The sequence below is a fragment of the Mytilus californianus genome, unplaced genomic scaffold (genome assembly GCF_021869535.1).
Source record: "Mytilus californianus isolate M0D057914Y unplaced genomic scaffold, xbMytCali1.0.p SCAF_2, whole genome shotgun sequence".
Lineage (NCBI taxonomy): Eukaryota > Metazoa > Mollusca > Bivalvia > Mytilida > Mytilidae > Mytilus > Mytilus californianus.
In genome coordinates this window covers 38550220-38558726 of record NW_026262668.1, presented here as the reverse complement: position 1 = coordinate 38558726, position 8507 = coordinate 38550220, and the positions used below count along the sequence as shown (strand labels likewise).

At 31.3% G+C, this 8507-nt stretch overlaps 1 long non-coding RNA gene across 1 annotated transcript; it reads left to right on the top strand.

Annotated features, from left to right (window-relative positions):
- The first annotated feature begins 572 nt into the window (after nt 1-572).
- Nucleotides 573-6261, top strand: LOC127727952 (uncharacterized). Its single transcript, XR_007993933.1, has 2 exons — nt 573-4005; nt 4403-6261. It is a non-coding gene; the product is annotated as an uncharacterized LOC127727952 (long non-coding RNA).
- The last annotated feature ends 2246 nt before the right edge of the window (nt 6262-8507 follow it).

Here is an 8507-nt window from a genome sequence, read left to right as displayed (position 1 = left end):
ACGTACGAGCCGCGGTATAATTGTATTAATGTATATACCATGTACGGGAATATGTCAGACCCCTTCTAGGATTTGCATATTTGGAAAAGTCAGATATGTCTATCCAAGAGTATTTGATACTTACAGTTCTCATGTATAAACAACAAACACACCTACTTACCAAATCATTTAATATTTATAAACAAAGCAGGCTAAGTTACAAATAACAGAAAAATAAGTCCACAAAATTTTTTCTTCTCACTATAAATTAACCACAAGATAATTAAGATAATTAAAATACACACCATAGTTCAGATTTAAATATAAAGATTAAATTTAAGGAAAAAAAAAAAAAAAAAAAAAAAAACTCACAATTTACTATAATATGAATATATAATACAGGTTAATTCCTAAATAATAATAAATTTTAAAACATTTATTTGAAATGTTTTTATATAAGGTAATCTGGCGCAATACCCGCCATTAAGCTCTATTTAGTAGTAGTAGTAGTAGGAAAGGCAGTCACCTTTCGGAAACCTAAACTTGCACTGCTAAAGTCTACTATACTGGATCTGTAAGACTGTTGATCATTTTATGATTTAGTAGTTTTGGCATTTATTTTACATTTTACATTGTAAGGAGAAATAGTTTTACTTTAGAGTTGATATTTAGATTTTTTACTTTGTACTTTAATTATTATTATTATTTGGCATTGTTTACTAATTGATTGTTATCATCATTCATCTAAATTGTTATCGTTAATTAAATTATGAAAACCTTCCTTGCGTTTTAGCTATGCCTATCAGAACATTAAGTCTAGCGATAGACTGACCCCCTGTCCCTTGGTTCTAGCACATACAAGTTAGCTCCCCCTTATCTAACAGTGCTGTGGGACCTTGGTGACAGATATGGTGGAGGACCCGGGCATGATACAAATGAAATTCTGCATAGCATAGCTAGAATGTAGGTTGGCAAAATTCATTCAAAATTATCTAAAACTTAAATTTTCAAAATTGAGACAACAGCAGGAGAGACAATAAGAGGAAGAGAGAACCAGTAACAGCAGAGACAAGTTGCAGATTCAACAACACACAACTAAAAGATAAGTACATCTTGCTTATTATATTACGCTTTAACATTTTAAGTGAAGAGTACAGATGTATGTTGATTCTTGGTGTGAATCTGTAATTTTATAATATTTGTCAACTTTACAGAAGTTAACGTTCAGTTCAGGAGAAACTTTATTTTGCAATTAATTTTATATGATTGGGAAATTTGACTCATAGTAGAGAGAATATAACATAAACAAGATATTGACAAAAATTCCTTTTAGTTTCAGTTTGGTAATGGGAATAGAAAAATCATGGGAAGAAAGAGAATTTCAAAAGGATGGTGCTGCAAAAAAGACAGATGTGCCAGGCTATCCAGTGTTATACCAGGAACAGAAGGTTTCCAGTTCACAACAACCATGGAGAGGAACTTTGTTGAAATTGGACTAGAGAACCTTCAAGTGAGATGTTTAGTAGTTAGTGGAGCTTCTTTTAACTGTATCAGCCAACATCAGTTGTATCGTCTAAACACCACTACAGCGATACAGAAATCAACAATCAGTAGTGCAATAGGTGTCTTTGGAGAAGTGCATGCAATAATCGGAGAAATAGTGCTTCAACTTTCTTTTGGACATCTTAGTAGAAATTCATAATTTTTTAACATAACTTGCTAGAGCTTATTTATTGGATTAAACTTTTTGTGAAACAACAAAGCAAAAACAGACTAAAAGAACAGAACTTTGACATTACCAACTCAGATCATTAAGACATTAGTGAATATCATGATGGTGCTTATCATGTTACCATAGCAACCTTCCAAGACAGTAGTACATAGAAAACAATCAGTTTCTATCTTTTTTTTGTAGTTCTAGGAATAAGTAGGAGTGCACACCTGTTGATTCTTTTTATACGACCGCAAAAAAAATTTTGTGGTCGTATATTGGTATGACGTTGGCGTCGTCGTCGTCGTACGGGGTCGTCGTCGTCGTCGTCGTCGTCCGGCGTCGTCTGGCGTCGTCCGAAGACACATTGGTTTTCGCACTCTAACTTTAGTTTAAGTGAATGGATCTTTATGAAATTTTACCACAAGGTTCAATACCACAAAAGGAAGGTTGTGATTGATTTTGGGGGTTATGGTAATAACAGTAAAGGAATTAGGGGCCAAAAAGGGGCCAAAAATAAGCATTTTTGTAACTTCCAGACATAACTTGTGTGTTAGTGTATGGATCTCTCTGACATTGTACCACAAGGTTCCATATCACTAAAGGAATGCTGGGATTGATTTTGGGGGTAATTGCCTCCAAATTTTAGGAATTAGGGGCCAAAAAAGGGGCAAAAAACAAGCATTTTTCTAGTTTCATGACAATAACTTGTGTGTAAGTGTATGGATCTTTCTGAAATTGTACTACAAGGTTCCATATCACAAAGGGAAAGCTGGGTTTGAGTTTGGGGGTAATTGCCCTAAACGTTTAGGAATTAGGGGCCAAAAAGGGGCCAAAAAACACATTTTTTTCTAGTTTCCAGACAATAACTTGTGTTCAAGTGTATGGATCTCTCTGAAATTGTACTGCAAGGTACCATACCACAAAGGGAAGGCTGGGATTGAGTTTGGGGGTGATGAATCATAATGGGGGTTCAAAAAATTTTGGGGGGGGATTTATTTTTTTTTCCTTTTTTTTCTTTTTTTCCTTTTTTGTTTCTTTTAAAATTTTCCATTTTAAGTTGGTTATTTCTGATTTATATTTAAAATCAAATAATAATGATATGGTAGGAGATACACACCAAACAGGATGTGTAAATTATTATATAATAAGTATTGTGCAATAGCAAGAAATTTTCAATTGCACAGTATTGCACAATAGCAAGAAATCTTCAATTGCACAGTATTGCGCAATAGCAAGAAATCTTCAATTGCACAGTATTGCGCAATAGCAAGAAATATCCAATAGCACAATATTGCGCAATAGCAAGAAATTGTCAATTGTACAGTATTACGCAATAGCAAGAAATATTTAATAGCACAGGATTGTGCAAAAGAAGATACTTCCTATAAATTGCTTATTTCTTGACCAATTTCAATGGGGTTTTATTCTTGATTTCATGGGGTTCTTTAATATGCTGAATCTAACCGTGTATTTAGTTTTTGGATTTTGGGCCCCGTTTTTAAATTGGTTCACATTGAGGTCCAAAGGGTCCAAAATTAAACTTTGTTTGATTTCATCAAAAATTGAATTATTGGGGTTCTTTGATATGCCGAATCTAACCGTGTATTTAGATTCTTAATTTTTGGTTCCGTTTTCAAATTGGTCTACATTAAGGTCCAAAGGGTCCAAAATTAAACTTAGTTTGATTTTAACAAAAATTGAATTCTTAGGGTTCTTTGATATGCTGAATCTAAACATGTATTTAGATTTTTGATTATGGGCCCAGTTTTCAAGTTGGTCCAAATCGGGGTCCAAAATTAAACTTTGTTTGATTTCAACAAAAATTGAATATATGGGGTTCTTTGATATGCTGAATCTAACCATGTATTTAGATTTTTGATTTTTGGGCCCCGTTATCAACTTTGTCCACATTGAGGTCAAAAGGGTTCAAAATTAAACTTTGTTTGATTTCATCAAAAATTGAATTATTGGGGTTCTTTGATATGCCGAATCTAACCGTGTATTTAGATTCTTAATTTTTGGTTTCGTTTTCAAATTGGTCTACATTAAGGTCCAAAGGGTCCAAAATTAAACTTAGTTTGATTTTAACAAAAATTGAATTCTTAGGGTTCTTTGATATGCTGAATCTAAACATGTATTTAGATTTTTGATTATGGGCCCAGTTTTCAAGTTGGTCCAAATCGGGGTCCAAAATTAAACTTTGTTTGATTTCAACAAAAATTGAATATATGGGGTTCTTTGATATGCTGAATCTAACCATGTATTTAGATTTTTGATTTTTGGGCCCCGTTATCAACTTTGTCCACATTGAGGTCAAAAGGGTCCAAAATTAAACTTTGTTTGATTTCATCAAAAATTGAATTATTGGGGTTCTTTGATATGCCGAATCTAACCGTTTATTTAGATTCTTAATTTTTGGTTCCGTTTTCAAATTGGTCTACATTAAGGTCCAAAGGGTCCAAAATTAAACTTAGTTTGATTTTAACAAAAATTGAATTCTTAGGGTTCTTTGATATGCTGAATCTAAACATGTATTTAGATTTTTGATTATGGGCCCAGTTTTCAAGTTGGTCCAAATCGGGGTCCAAAATTAAACTTTGTTTGATTTCAACAAAAATTGAATATATGGGGTTCTTTGATATGCTGAATCTAACCATGTATTTAGATTTTTGATTTTTGGGCCCTGTTATCAACTTTGTCCACATTGAGGTCAAAAGGGTCCAAAATTAAACTTTGTTTGATTTCATCAAAAATTGAATTATTGGGGTTCTTTGATATGCCGAATCTAACCGTGTATTTAGATTCTTAATTTTTGGTTTCGTTTTCAAATTGGTCTACATTAAGGTCCAAAGGGTCCAAAATTAAACTTAGTTTGATTTTAACAAAAATTGAATTCTTAGGGTTCTTTGATATGCTGAATCTAAACATGTATTTAGATTTTTGATTATGGGCCCAGTTTTCAAGTTGGTCCAAATCGGGGTCCAAAATTAAACTTTGTTTGATTTCAACAAAAATTGAATATATGGGGTTCTTTGATATGCTGAATCTAACCATGTATTTAGATTTTTGATTTTTGGGCCCCGTTATCAACTTTGTCCACATTGAGGTCAAAAGGGTCCAAAATTAAACTTTGTTTGATTTCATCAAAAATTGAATTCTTGGGGTTCTTTGATATGCTGAATCTAACCATGTATTTAGATTTTGGATATTGGACCATAATAGGTGAATGTCCAATTTAAAATTTTTAAGTTCTTAGACCACATTCAATCTGTGTTAGAAACCTATGCTGTGTCAAATATTTAATCACAATCCAAATCCAAAGCTGTATCAAGCTTGAATGTTGTGTCCATACTTCCCCCAACTGTTCAGGGTTCGACCTCTGCGGTCGTATCAAGCTGCGCCCTGCAGAGCATTTTATTACTACATCAATTTGAATTTTGGATTACAGGGATATTATATTATAATTCATCTGTTAAATTCCCTTACAAGGAATACAGGTTGCTGGAAGCTAGCACGTTGAAATAAATTGTTGGTATATTTATTTTTTGGCACCAGGTTATAGTTTGTAGTGTCAGAGTGTATTCAGATTTTTATAGGTGTTACTAATGTGAATGTTTATATCATGTTTGGGGACAAACATATAAGAGTAGGGGGGAATATGTCATGGTGTGTTATTTGGCTTATATTTGTGTTAGTGTTATTTTGGATAAAAAATATGTTTTATTTTAAGAAAGAAAATTTTATATTTGTATTTTGTAAAATTTTTAATTAATTTTGGTTTAATTGATTTTACCTATGCTGTGGCATTAATACTCAAAATGTCACAGTTTGCTCAAAGCACTTTGTTTTTAAAATATTAATTGTAATTAGCATATGTCATTTTGAAAGTTTAAGATTTTATCAAAACATTATAGGATTAGGCTTTGTTAATTAAAGTCTATTTTTGCTAATGAGAGTAATATTAACATGTCGAGATATATTTATTTATTTTTGGATTTAGTATAAATATCGTTGTGAAATTTAGGAAAGGCAGTCACCTTTCGGAAACCTAAACTTGCACTGCTAAAGTCTACTATACTGGATCTGTAAGACTGTTGATCAGTCTACCAGTTGACTTTGTAGTGTTAGACAAAAATGTTATTTTTGACTCACCTTTTATTTTTGATAATTTTTTAGAAAACAGTCAGTGTTTCGGAACCGTAACCTCTCACTACTCACGTCATGATACTGGACCTACAAGACTGTCTACCAGTCTACCAGTTGACTGTGTAGTGTTGAGACAAAATTTATCTCTGACTCATAATTTAACTTTGGAAAATACTTTTGGGAATCTTTTATTTTTGAGACTTTTACATTTTGATTTTGAGATTAAGTTCATTTTATGATTTATTAGTTTTGGCATTTATTTTACATTTTACATTGTAAGGAGAAATAGTTTTACTTTAGAGTTGATATTTAGATTTTTTACTTTGTACTTTAATTATTATTATTATTTGGCATTGTTTACTAATTGATTGTTATCATCATTCATCTAAATTGTTATCGTTAATTAAATTATGAAAACCTTCTTTGCGTTTTAGCTATGCCTATCAGAACATTAAGTCTAGCGATAGACTGACCCCCTGTCCCTTGGTTCTAGCACATACAAGTTAGCTCCCCCTTATCTAACAGTGCTGTTGGACCTTGGTGACAGATTTTTAAAAAGTGGAAATAGGAGGAAGACACCGTTTGCTTAAATGAAGTCAATGTAGACTCAATCAAATTTATTTTATTTTATTTTTCATATGGCTTCTTTACTATTTGAAATGGAGTTTATTGACTGTAAACAAAAATAAAAAATGATAATCTATGGGAGGTAACTCTAAGTTATATAAAGACAAATCAAAATCTATTAGAAAATTCAGTTCTGTTATCTGAACTGGATTTTTAATATTTAATTTTCCAACCTTCCACATTTATTATGAAAGCAGACGACAATTTTAACACTGACATTATTCTATGTATGTATGTCTGTATGTATTGTATGTAGTTCTGTTGCACATATTTAATGTAATTTTGAATTTTCAAAGTTTCAGAAGCTGATGGAACAGTTTTACTTTTAAATTTGAGAGTCAATATCAAATATTAGTTTAGGAAATAGACTTTATGAATAATTTAAATTATAGAATGATTTGGATTAAGTTAACTCTCAAAAATCATAATTTTATTAGTGTTAATTCCAATACAGGAATGATATTACCAGCTGACATTTACAAAATACAAATTAGTAAAAAAAAAATAAACAAAATATACAAAGACAAATATACAGATATATTTTCTCAATGATGAGAGACACACATTTTATATTTACACCAAGATGTCGTTAATTGAAATTGAAATTAGATACCCTTCATTTATCATGCTTTTCAATAACATATGATCAAATCCCTGAAAGACCCCCTTCCTAAATTATTGAAAACTATCATTCTGCATTGACAATAATATCTTGGTGTAAATTAGATACACCCATTCAGGCTAACGCCTTCAAGGTGTATCTAATACATACATTGGTGAAGGTGTTATCCATACTATACTATCAAGATATTAAAAAAAGCTTTAATACTAAAACAGTTCTTATAATATAAAAATAAGAAGATGTGGTATGATTGCTAATGAGACAACTCTCCACCAGAGACGAAATGATATGCAGGGAAGTGGCTTCTGGGTTGCAACACTAAAATCTAATATAAACAAGGAAATGTTTGAATCTGGAATAATTTTTAATTCTGGAAAATAGATAAGAAATTTATGATGAAAACTAACCAAACTAAAGAGGGTTAACCATGTGGGCATGGCTAAGGATTATTACTTTCACTGATATTTCAGTATGAACTAACTAACCCCCTTTAGCATGCATGGCTAACCCCCTTAATTGGGTTAGTTTTTATCATACATTTCTTATAAACTTTCCAGGATTCAAAATTATTCCAGATTAAAATAATTCCTTCCCTGTTAAATATTAGATTTTGGAACCAAACTTTAATACAAATGTAAATGGTGACATACTATGTGTTGAAGATCCCTATTTATTTTAGATCACTGTGTCAAAGTTCAAGATCAAAATTACTGAAAATCAATGATCAGTAGTTTGGTGCTTTTTATTAGGTACAAGGTACTGATACAATACTAGTACACCCTCAATGATCAACAAACAGAAAGAGTCAATGTGACCTTATATTGAAATTCTATCCTCTTAAATGCCAATCATATTGACCAAATTACTAACTACAGGCAGACACTTTATTAAGCAAATGATCCATCATCAATAAATAGTTTGATACATATAAAAATGATAGATTTAATAATTAACCTATTACTTTTGATCTACACTACATAAAGTTATTCTGCATGTTATGTATTTGACTAAATGATTAAGGATTAACAAGATTTATTTTTTAAAACCCTTCGAATGAAAAGAAAAAACAAAATATAAAGTCTGTATGAATAAAGATGTTCAAATGTGATCTATATTTTACTGGTAAAATCAGTAATCCTCTGTAATTAATCAATGATGTAGGATATTTAGTTAAATTTGATTGAAAAAGAAGTAAACCTTCAAAACTTTTAACCTGTGGAAGCTGCAATAAAAAATTGTGTTTATTCCAATTTTGTTCCACTGCAGGGAATTTGATAATTGATGCAGTCCTTCCAATCTGTCCTTCTCTCCATGGGACATTAATACTCAGAGACAATTTGACAGGAATCTTTCATTAATGGTTTGATTATTTGTCATCATATTCTCTTGACCATGCTATATAGTCATTTCATTTGACAA